Raw genomic sequence first — 12,505 nt, 5'->3', positions numbered from 1 at the left:
AAAGTTTCGGGATCGATTTCGACAAAAATCAAGTTTTAAAAGCCTGTGTATACTCTGTATATAAATATAAATAAACACCACAGAACAAAACTCATAATAGAATTACCTAAAACAATAAAAAGATCCTTGGGAAAAAAAAATATAAACACACTGAAATAAAACAAAAAATGATAACAAAGAATCAAAAGTGTCATAAAGTTAATAAATCTTTGATTGCCGGTTGTTGATATAATCAAACTCGCTAAGACCTTTAATATTGTATGAGAAGGGTAAACATTATTGTATCGTTGGATATAAATCAATGCTGGAAGTCAAATATTTACACTAGAGGCCACTTGAAGGATTTCGTTGGTTCATTCAAAACTGTATGGAGTTCGTGTGAAGAGGTACTCCTTCCAATTCTCTCCCCTATCCCCTTCCCGACGATTTTCATGATTTTATTAAACAGCTTGCAATAACGTGTGGGATTGTTTTTGTTTTGTTGCATTCTGCACCAACAGAACATGAACCTTTAAAGTGTGTCTCTCTAAATAAAACCCCTGACGATATTTTATATTTTAGAGTTTTAGAGGATCTCAGATAGACTTTATGTTATGAATAAAGTTGATAATATTGTAGAGAAAAACGCGTGCAAGGGGGGAGGGGGAAATACATATGGTATCATTGTTTAAAATACTGATGTGATTATCATCTGCCTGCTTTATTATGATTTTTGAGGGTATAACGAATGTATTTATTAGCAAAATGTTTAATGAAGATATACTACGTATAATTGACTTCGACGTTTTTTATCCGTTACAGTAGATTTGAAAACGTCACACTCCATGAAATTGTAATTCATTATGACCCTTATTCTCAGAATAATAGCAAATGAAACGACAAAGTAGAGTATTTGAAATATATTTGAAGCTCAAAGTTTAAAAAAGTAGGCTTTAATTAAATATAATCTACATACTAAAAATAAACCATTAAACATTTAAGTTAAATATACAAAATTAAACAATTAAAATCATATAACTATTAATAATAATAAATTATAAATACAGAATATTGAAATAATAGATTGATCCAAATAATATTTTCTTGTTCTAACATCGGAATTCAGTTAAATATGTCATAACTTTAGGTTGCAATACACAAGCGAGACGTGGAGTTTAATCAAAAAGATAATCACCCCTCTTCTTCATGTGGAAGTTGCTATATACAATTGTGCACAGGATAGATATATCTCTACCGATGAAATCTAACTAATTATTAATAATAAAGTAAATGTCAAAATCATAAAATTAGACAATAAATATACTAATAAAAAAATGTTATAAATAAATTCATCGTAAAGATTTAGAGCAAAAGCTAATTATGTAGTAATGTCCGGCGATATTACTCCCTATTAAAAGCATCAAAAAAGATTTTCCCCCGTTATTTAGGTATGCTTATATAACAACATACTATTATCATGATGGATATACACAATTCATAATTATAATGCAACACCCAATGTAACTACCCTCGTTGTTGTGACCATTTAAACAGTTGTTTTTGCCTTTTATGAGTTTTCTGAACACCATTTCTTGGAGCCCATCAACCATAGCTAAGCCTTTAGTGATAAAAAAGTAATATTTATTGACTATGTAATATTGGAAAACCTAATTATCATACCCAAGTCTTAAAGTGAAGTAAGTAGTCTCAGACAAACTAGTTGCAAACCATTCAAAGCTACTTCCTCCGTTGTTGTGACCATTTAAGCAGTTGTTTTTGCCCTTTACTGAGTTGTGTATCATAATTCTTGATATGTTTAGCTAAAATAGAGTCATATTTTATGGTTAGATTTAAAAAAAAATTGAATACTTACTGTTAGATAGTACAAAATTCAGAGTTCCATTTCGATATTCGTAAATAATTTTTACTGATAACTTGATCATCATTTGGCGTGGATGACTCAAAACATTTTTATATGTATTTCTATATATGACATCAGTACCAACATCCTCCATTAATTTAATGATGGTTCCTCGGGAAGGGATATGTTTACCCTTGTATTTCTCCATAAATTTTTTGAACGTAGATGATACGCAATGGATAAGGTTATATTACATGCAATAAGCATCGTTGTGAGATCAAAGTTAAAGTCTGACTTGATGTATTCATCGTTAAATTGATTAATTCTGGACAGGGGACTAAAGTCACATTTATATCGACAAATCCAACAAACCATCTGTTTCTCATCTGGTAAGTATTTTCCAAATTCCTGGGCCTCCATTTTCATAAATCCAGACAGAAGGCGACGTCATTTTGGGGATTTTATTCAGTTCTCTATCGACTATCAACATCTCATATTATATTAATATTGAATAATAAAGGCGGGAATGATAACGTTCATGATTGATAGAAGAAGATGTATATTATTTAATCAATGATGCCATAAGTAATTCTTCTTTTCTCCTCGCACGCTTTTCTATTCTTACCAAAATTATCACCCTTAGTTATGAAGAACACTCCCTTGCTTCTTTGCCGCTTCTGCAACCGTATTCTTAAAATATTTGCAATGTAAGTCCTCATTTTCAAATTAGAAATTTTGTATGGATCTCCTGGGTTGAATCTTGGTTGGAATGAGTATTTTTTAATTAAATTTCTGAGCATTTACACTTGTGAATAAGTTTTTCGAATTTCAAGAACGTCCCCCACCCTATTTTATACAAGTGTCAGCCACATCCTTTCTGGGATTTCAATTTTGGCGAGCTCACTCACAGAAAGTGAGGCATGCCTATCTATTACTAGCTAATATTTTTTTCTGGTATATTTTACATTTTTGTACATGAAAATTATATAATAAACTTTTTCCTTCAATTTCTGTTGGCAACGCGCCAGAGGAATTCACTGGATGCTGCCTCTTTTGTCATGATAGAAGTAGAAGACGCCATTGTGTCCAAGTTTTAAAGCGTGTTAATTATTACTAAGTTGGATGGGGGTAAATTTGATCTTCTTCGAAAATACCTAAAAATCGATAGAAAAGGTCGAAAAATTGATGGAAGGTAATTTACAAAACCTTGTATCTACAATCCTCTCGGTATAAGCAGGTACCTTTTTAATGAGGAATTAATTACACCATTAATTAATTTTAAAATTTATTTCATAAATATAACTTTCTAGGTATATATAAAGTTTAACTATTTCATAAAATATTATTCAATGTAGTCTCTATAATTAACAAAACTTGCTTCCAATCTTTTCCGAAGTAACTTAACAGATCTTTTTTTTCTAGAGTATGATCCCATTCTTGAACAATTATTGACTTCAAAGATTCAATATTTGTGTAGTTTTTTGGCATGACATTCCTTGTGAGACAATTTTATATGAAATAATACATAAGGAGCCTTCGGCCAAAATCAGATATTTGATGAAAGCAACTTTTGGTTCATCGCTAATCAATGGATAGTGGCCGAATTAATTATTTTGTGTCTTATAGTATTAGATTTGAATCAGTGTTTGACAACAGGGTCCAGTGTAAATATAGACTCTGGAGTTGATTTTGAGTTCTTTGTCTTTGAAAATTAACGAAATCGCTCCCCAAGCCATAACGAGAGCTTCGATCTGTCTGGTTACATTTTTTTTATTCTCCAATAATAATATATATTATTGATGTCTTTCTCGCCAATTACGGTGTTTGATGGTCTCCAAAATAAAAAGTGCATCATCGCTAAATACAATGTGTGAGCTCAACTTCTTCTTTTAACCGGAGAGGCTTCTGTAAAACAATGACCAATCCTAGTCATTGTAAAACTTCATTCTGAGATCTTGGTTGATCATTATGGGCATGGAATTGTAGGTTAAAGGCAGGAAGAATAAATTATGGACTATTATTTAGCGCTACTTAAATATATTATTTTTATCAGAATTTGTAAACTAAATATATATTATATACACTTGACTATCTTTTTGCTATCTCTAAAATTATATTGTTCTTCTTTACTATTAGTTATGTCCCGGTCTTTTTTTATAAGCGACAGAATATTGGAGCAGTTTGAGTGATGCCACAATAGTTCCCCCCTAAAATAAGCGGAGCATTAGGAAATTAAGAATAACGATAATCTGCGTTTTGAGAAAAACGAATTCGCCTTCCGTGCTTCAAGAGGTTATGTGGGATCCGATAGATTGGAAGAATTCGGCTAGTTTTGGCTGGAATTAATTTCTGCAATAGTTTTACTTGTTGTGGGGCATCGTTTTGGACTACAAGTTTCTTTAATACTCGCGGGGTTAAGACGCTCAATAGAAATAGTGTCCTTCTACCCAATGGTAATTCAACATAAAATGTACTTAAATTCCGAGATAATACTTTTGCTGGACCCAGTGCTGCCACTCGTAGGGAATTTAATCAATAAATAGGTAGGTATAAGTTATATTATTGAAGGAAAAGAATTTCCTGCACTTATACCTACGTATTTATCTTTACTTTTTCTTTAGTAACTAGGAATGTGAGTCGTCTCGAAACCTCGTAAGGTAAAAATAAGTTTTGACTATGACTATGAGAGGGAAGAGTTTGAATTGACAATTGTTCTTTCCATTATTCCAATAAATTCATATATTTTCATTTAATTGAACTGAATATCACCTTAGTTTTAACTTGATGTTCAGGATATCGTCCTATTGAGGATCATTCTTTGTTTATTCATTACCTCTCATCTCCATTAATGAAAGGATAGTTCATTGTGGAGATACACTTAAGCATAAAGGCCCATGATAGTGACTTTTAATCAGGTAGATCATCGACAGAAGAATGTATTAACCACTTTTTATCTAATATGGAATCGTTGTATACTCCAATGAGAACTAAGGATTGAAACATTCGATAAAGAACAAGAATAATTGAATAAAAACCCAGTGAGAAATGGAGGGATTTCTCATCTTCCAGCTACCTCATTAAAACTTCTTAATCTATTCCTCCTAAAATCAATTATACTATGTATTCAACCCTAAGAAAACTCTATGATCGATTGAAGTCCTTGATTTCAATGATATAGAAAAAAATGACTCTTCTCTTCTAAGTGGTATCAATTCCATTTATATGGCTGAATTACGGACAATTACACATACGATACACTTCAGTTCTCATTTCCAATTCCCTAATAGTTATTACTTCGATTTGTGAGTCTTTTGTTATTGAAAAAAATAGATAGAATGTAAAACTCTAATTCGTATTCAACAAGGTGATCATGGCGTTTTCATGATTAGTCTATTAGACCTTTCTGACATAGTCTTCAGCTGAATTAAGAAAAATATTATTGTGAAATTGGATTAATTTTTATTCAAAAGACACTCCAACGAACAATAAGGCTATGAATTATATTATAATCATATATAAATTGTGTCAAAAAGTATCAAGTTTACAACTCTTATCACTGAGATTGAAGATGACGATACTAATTTGTATAATGTACAGCTTGTAAGTTAATTTTAATACAACACATTAAGTAATACTTATAATATTTTGCATGGTGTAAAATAGTTAGATGTGAATAATAATTGATCAATAAACTTGTGATAATTCTTCTTCAATAATACATTTACTCTCATTCGCTATGAGGTTATGGATAAGTTATATTTACACAACCATAGAAAAAGTAATATAAATTGGATTCGACTAGTCGTAGAATACTTCTTTTGAATACACGAGCTGGTCATATGATGTACCTATATAATTGTATTAGCAGCGAAAAGTTCTTTGGGTTAATGTTGCATAGTAGAAATATCTAAAATAATCTTGTGCAAATACATTGAAATTGTAATCATACAGAGCGTAGAACATATCTTTCTGAGTATCAATAGTGATCTTGATTTCAATCAATCAGTACCAGGGAAAATGATAACAAGTAGTAAAATGTAAGAAAGTCTTAAGTAATTTTTAAATGAAAGTAACTTGGAAGCGTTTTTAACAATTTGTGCAAAAATCATTGAATTCAATGACACAGCCCTTATGAATGAAAGCATGATCACCTTGGATAATAGCTGTATTTTCACTTGATATCCTAGCAGACGTAGTTGCTTTGGAAGTGGATCTTTAACATTTCCATTTTTGAGTGGAGAGATATTTCGAAGATTTAGAAATCTGTGTACAGCAAAAGGTGGCAAATAACTTTTTTGAAGTTTGTTCTACTGTATGTATCTAGTATTTTCGAAATTCCAGTCATTTCTCAATAATATCACAGACGAAGTAATCATACTGAAATTGGAGTGAACAAACTCTTGAATACAGAGAAAGTGTTTTTCTAAGAATAAATGAATTCCCGGAACCTGGAGTATTCTTCCTGAGAGAAAGAATGAGAGAGATTCATTGCTTCAGCTTCATAACCACAATAAAAGTTAGGGTAAAAAATTTATATGGCATGATGAGAAACGAACTTGACAGAGATCCTATTGAAGGAAAAATGCAGAAACTTTCAGTCACCCAACTCAATCCTCTCAATGAAAATTCAAATTGAAATTATTTATAACTATATGTGCAGCTAGGCGTTTCAAAATATTTCAGGCATTTCTTTATTTACGTTATTGATAAACAGACACATTTATGACGTATTTTGTGCTGATTATGAGCGTAGGGAATTTTAGCAGGAGCCCAGGCTAGGCACGTATAAGGTGTTTCCAGATGATTTTCTTAGCTGGTCTAAGCGAATTCAGACATAATTTGGTTTCATGAAAATATCGGAAATACTAGAAGTTTTAGAAGAGTTGTCGGTTCTTGTTGAAAGAGTGATAAAGTATATGCCTCTTAAATGTTCAGCAAGGTCTTCCACATAGTCATTTGAAATACTTTGGTTTGTTCGTTGATGACTGATGATTGATTATAGTTCTAGGAATCATCATTTCTGTACCAGAACGGAGGTATTAAATTTCAACCTGTGTCATTCTAATGCCTAACAAAATGAAGGGAAGAGATAAAAGCCAGTTTTTTTGACGAGCTCGAATAGATGCTTTGATTATGCAGTGACCTCTTTTGATCATACCATTAGTTTGAGGGGGGTACGCAGGAGTTCTAAGTCGATAAAAACCAACAAATTTGGATAAATGTTTAAAAAAGTTCAGCTTTAAATTGTATACCATTATCAATAATAGCACTCCAAACGTGATTTCCATAAATTTACAAAGTTATCAGTTATAGATTCGGAAGTGATCGTTGTGATAGTTTGATTGAAAAAAAAATGTAGAAAATACGTGGTGAGTTGACTAGAAAATAATTTCAAAACCAACTATTTTCTTGGGAATTTTTTCAGACGAAATGGATCCCACCACTTCCACCAACCATTATATAACATCACATACATATATACTATTTTTATTTGAATTTGTTAACTTAAATATATTTATTATACATATACACTTGACTATATTTTTACTATCTTGAAAATTATATTGTTCTTGTTATGTCCTGGTCTTTTTTTTATCACCGATAAAAGATTGGACCGGTTCGAGCGACCCCACAGAATCTTCAGAGATATTTTTATATTAAACCATTATAATATATGTAAATTTACTTTTGAAGAATCCTCATCTCGACGGCTGTCATCGCTTTTCACTCTCATTTTTGATTCCTTCGGTCCTTTAGTTCCGGTCTCATTCTCCTTGAATCATTTCAAAATCTGAAAAACTCGTCATCAGGAAATATGTCCATTCAATTTCCTGAAAATCTCTTTCGTACAGAAACCTCTTTAATAGAGAATTAAGACCGACCTTATATAAAGATTAGTTGAAATGAGTCAACCAAATTTATAGTGTGCACTCTTCCCAAGAGGACTGTATATTGGGGGTAGTATTTTAAATATAAAATATATCAAGGTGATCGATACACGTCTTTCTCTCTAGATCCTTGGTTTGAACTTGGCAGGGTTGGATTCCAGTACTACACGAACTTTAAAAACTCGTTTTACTAAAGCTATCAATTTTCTCAAAATTATTTGAAATATTTTTTTTAGCAAAACCTGACCTTAACCGAACTCAATCAGATAATCAAAGCATAAGTCCAATTTCTTATTAAATTATTATTATGTATAAAAATGGAGACACCACATGAAGATATCTAATGTTTCGATTAATTTCTAAAAATGCCTTCTCTTCATTGATCACAAGGTCTGTCAAGGTGGATAACTGACGTAGGAAAACCATTGTTTTTTACATTTGTTCAAGCTAGCGTTTAAATATCAGTTCCAAATGAGAGGATTTTCCTACTGTTGGGAAAATAATATGGAATAGGTAAAAGAAACAGAGTCGCAAGTGATTCAGTAGAAATGTTAGTTGTTGTCCATGACAACCTACATTAATTTGTCTCTATTTTGATTTTTTGAATAGTGCGTTCAATTTTTTCAAATAACGTCTATTCCACAATGTTAATATCTCTCCACATGACGATGTAAACTAAATTGCACCATAATTAAATATATCAATCTGCCACATATTCTTTATTAGGGCAAGAGACAGGGGGTAATAGGGCTAACTTTTTTACCGGGCTCCCAAGGCTCTGAAATCAAAGAATGGTAAATAGCGTGAGACTAAAGCTAAAATTGTTACCATGCCACACAAACCTGTATCCGACCCCTATTCTTCATATTTAAGCCGGAAGTAGACTCATAATAAAAATGAGTATGTATTACTATTGGGTTTCGATCTGGACCCATTCTATAGATGAATTGTTGATGACATCATATGTGTCTCAAAATTATGAACAATTATACTTTGAATCACCCATACGGACTATAAAGTGTTAGATTTGCACAACTTACAAGTATGAGCATGTCTGTTCCACGGACGCATGGGGGAGGGACGCATTTGGACACAAAATACCGGTGGCGTAGAGTCCATGTTTTTGTCTGTCAAATAGTTTGAAAATTCAAACAAATAATATTATTTATAACTTATATTTGTCTATTTAAATCGAACACCTAATTTATTCCAAAAAAATAATCCAAAAACTCGAATATATTTATCAATAATACCCAAAAAATAAGCAAAACCCAAGTTAAAAATTTTGTGTGGTGCCCTTCTGTGTTAATGCTCCAACAATTACGTGATAATTAAAAAATGATCGAACATATTTGCTCTCACACATGAACCACTTTAAAAGTGAAAATACCAAGATACAAAACGCTTAAGTCTAGTAAATCAAAGAGTCAGTATCAGTAAACAATCTACGGATTGCTGCGTAACAATGTCGCTAAACCAAATACATGATAAATATATTTTTTTTGATTTTTTGTTAAGGTTCCTTTTTTTTAGTTACAAATAAAAGTTTATTTTATTAAAATATATGTTATAATAAACTTTGTTGACTAATGCTATCTAAATTAAACCCTGTTCAATTCAATGTCACTAAACTAACTTACTCATAACAAAGGTAATAGAAATTCATCATGTAATCAGGCTTGCTAGAATTTTCAAGCTGATGTATTGTACCGACTGCTGAGCAAGACAGACAGATTTTGACAAAACACGCAACCACTCATCCACTATGACGTCAATATTAAAAGCATGGTGAAAGTCAAACATCAGTCGTACATGCATTATGGTATAATCTTGCATTTCTATTAACCTTGCTCCTAACTTGCCTGGTCGCAAATTTAGACCAAAGTGAAGATCACTTAATACATACACCAACTACATCTTCTCTTGTGACTCTTTGTACAACTGGAAGTATTTGCCATCCCCCAATAACATTACTTTACCTCCAAATGAATTACTATTCTATGTAATATCTTAAAGTGTTCGATTCAATGCTTCAATAGAATGTTTATGGGGCATAGGTTCTTCAAAATATTAAGACACTTTGTCATATTAGTTATCCAATCTCACTATTTGGCTTTATTGAGCAGATTGAACTCTCATAAGTGATCATAAGTATTGTAACAATCCCCGACGAATTAAGTGGTTAATACAATCTTTCCTTCACTTTTAATTTTTAATAGTAGAGAGTTGTACAAAAATGTTACTACCTGAAAAAACTGCGCAGCAGAAGGAGGAAGAAGAAGATTCAAAAGTGTATTTTTGTATTATAGAAGATAAAACAGGATAGAGGAGAAATTCGTCCACGATTTGAAAAGAATAAAATTTCCGTCTACAGTCTGGACCGAACTATCGGTCCAAATCTGTCTAGAAAAAATCATGAGACCAAACAGGAAAAAATGAGGTATTTTTGCAAATATCTATATTGTTCTAAGTAGAATACGAATCGAAATAGAAATAACAAACTCGAACTTGACCAAACTCAAAAATTAGCATGGAATTGTCTCAAACCAAGCTCAACGGAACTCTTTTTTTTATTCGAATTTAACAACACTAGTGGATATTATAGTACTTTGACGCTTGTCACTGTTGAAGGGCTCACGGGAAAGAGTGGACATGAATATTATAAGAGGAGTCGATCATTTTTTTGACCTCTCTGATTGTTTGAAAATCGTGAGCTGTATATTGTTCCTAATTTTGAGTATATTCAACAAAAAATTAAGTTTTACCTAGGTAGTAATACATATACGAGTTAGTCATAGAAATAAATTATACATTGTATTAATCAACATGGACATGCACGCGTTTTCCTGTATACACCATGCATGTATATTATTAATTAGAGTAGTATAAAATATGACCTGTTGTTATGTAAAAATAAAAGAAATCAAAATATAACCTGATATGCCTCACAATTTGAAGAATGTTTTGTTGGAGAGCAGCTTAGCTGTTCTTACGTTTTATTAAATCATCTGTGAGCTGTTATGCGAGAAGATCCAACTCTTCCTTTCAATAAAACTTGCCATCCTCCGTCTCTCATCTCCCAGTCAGACAGTTTCAATAGGACATCGACGAGTCCAGTGGAGTGTCTTGGCTACTTCTTCTAACTCAGATAGGGGTAAACCCGTATCGCAGAAACATAGATGTATCATTTTCTCCGTGAGGGACCACAAAGGTTTAGTAATAATCTGAAGACACCAAATTACAAAAACCTATTTTTGTAAGGAAACATTTCATGGTTGTATAACTCAGGGATGAGAAACGACAAAAATAGTACAAATTTTATGGAGTTATAGTTGATATTTTCAATCTAAAAGTAGTTATTTCTCCTCCATCTTTCTTCAAACTAGAGGGACACTTGGGGTCTGGATGTACCTACTCCCAAAAAAAGAGCTTCGGTAATATTGTTGTCCATTTAAAATTTTAATTTACCTTAAAAACTTAAGAATGGTTGATACCTTTCAGATTTGAGTAATAACTTGTAGATGTCTAGATCCTTTTTTTAATGTTCCTTTAATCAGTCAGATGGAATTGCACTTATTCAGTATAAGTCAACATTATAGTATTAGTTATTACATTTATTTCATATAACCTAGGAATCTTGTGTGAAATCCATATACATAAAGTATATTTGTTTCTATTGACCAAGAATCTGAGTTCAAGAGAATAATTTATCCCGAGCGCAATGGCCATGAGCTACGTCGATTCCATTCGATCATTTCTGTCTGTGGATAAAGAAGATTGAAACCAATAATTGTTGTACATGATTGCTCGAAATGAGACTATCCCACGAATCTTTCGTATCTCCGGCTCCTCCAACAAGAATGGTTTTCCATAAAGCCATCTTCATATATTATACTACTTTGTTAATCCAGCGAGCATAAAGGTCAGTGTCCGATAATTTAAGCTAGAAGTACTCCATGCTGCCACCAAAAAATACAATTACCTTACGGAGTGATTGGTTGTGATACGCCAGAACTGCTCAATGCAGTTCTGGCGTATCCTCCAATATTTTATTAGCCAGAATCAAGCAAATTAATCCAATTTAAACCAGCAACAAGATTAAAGAATGCTACTTTTGAAATACTTTTGAACACTATTACTATTTAAAAGTCAAAATTTATGGGGCAGACCTCTATTCTATTCCCCACCAATTAGACAATATTAACATATATTTAAGAATGTTTTTACTGTGACTGTGAGTATGTACACTATATTCATAAAATAAGCATGAAATAGGTGACAGGTTTGACGGAAAAATGGTGTGCAAAAAGAAGAAAATGCATCTAAAAAAAAAAATCTTATTTATACTTATATTCAGCCACATACAAAAATTGGGTTAGATTCATTCAATTTTATTTTGTTTCAGGACATCCTAATGCACACACATTGCTTTTATTTTAATTTTATGTAATTGTCCAAAAAAACTGCTTAAACATTATTTGTCTAAGAAGCTTAAATCTAATATTTAGTTCAAAGTTCAAGCTGAAAATCAATATAAATTACTCATAAATAAGCGATTACATACACAGCTCTAATAAGTGATGTCTTCATAAATCTTGTCTACATTACATATGCACTTCATACACAATACATAAAAAGAATTCTTGTCACAGAGTCCATAAAAGCGCTAAAAACTCCACGGCAACAATGGATAACTATTTTTTCTAATAAAGATTTATTTCATCTTATCAATAGCATTCGTGGATTTATTCTGTATGTACAAGTCGTTACTTTTATT

General features: G+C 31.8%; 1 long non-coding RNA gene across 1 annotated transcript; it reads right to left on the bottom strand.

Moving 5' to 3' along the window:
• Window positions 1–884: 884 nt before the first annotated feature.
• LOC139906194 (uncharacterized) lies at window positions 885–2,155 on the bottom strand. Its single transcript, XR_011781550.1, has 3 exons — window positions 1,853–2,155; window positions 1,660–1,799; window positions 885–1,597 (listed from the first exon to the last, which is right to left on the bottom strand). It is a non-coding gene; the product is annotated as an uncharacterized lncRNA (long non-coding RNA).
• Window positions 2,156–12,505: the final 10,350 nt, after the last annotated feature.

Source organism: Lepeophtheirus salmonis, chromosome 8 (genome assembly GCF_016086655.4).
Source record: "Lepeophtheirus salmonis chromosome 8, UVic_Lsal_1.4, whole genome shotgun sequence".
In the NCBI taxonomy this organism is placed as follows: Eukaryota; Metazoa; Arthropoda; class Copepoda; order Siphonostomatoida; family Caligidae; genus Lepeophtheirus; species Lepeophtheirus salmonis.
The sequence above is the reverse complement of the archived record's forward strand: the minus strand, read 5'-3'. Positions and strand labels throughout refer to the sequence as shown.